Genomic DNA, 306 nt, shown 5'->3' with positions numbered 1-306 from the left:
ATAATTTAATAATAAGTTTTTAATTACCTATGATGCAGAAAAAAAAACTAGTTAGGGTCTTTATAATCTGTCTTCATCCAGCTGAATCTACTGGCGCATGGCATCATTTCTTATAGGGGCAACCTATTAATAGGGCTAACATATATTCAATGAAGCATTTGGTAAGAAGTCCACTTCAATTGCAGAAAGAAAGGGCCTCTCTTATTATTGCAAAATAAATAAATGGTCACCAATAATATGTGTGATAGTGATTGGTTTGGACTTTGGAGTCATCAATCTTTTGATGCTTTTAATTTGTCATAGTGA

Source organism: Arachis ipaensis, chromosome B07 (genome assembly GCF_000816755.2).
Source record: "Arachis ipaensis cultivar K30076 chromosome B07, Araip1.1, whole genome shotgun sequence".
Lineage (NCBI taxonomy): Eukaryota > Viridiplantae > Streptophyta > Magnoliopsida > Fabales > Fabaceae > Arachis > Arachis ipaensis.
Note: the sequence above shows the minus strand (reverse complement) of the source record.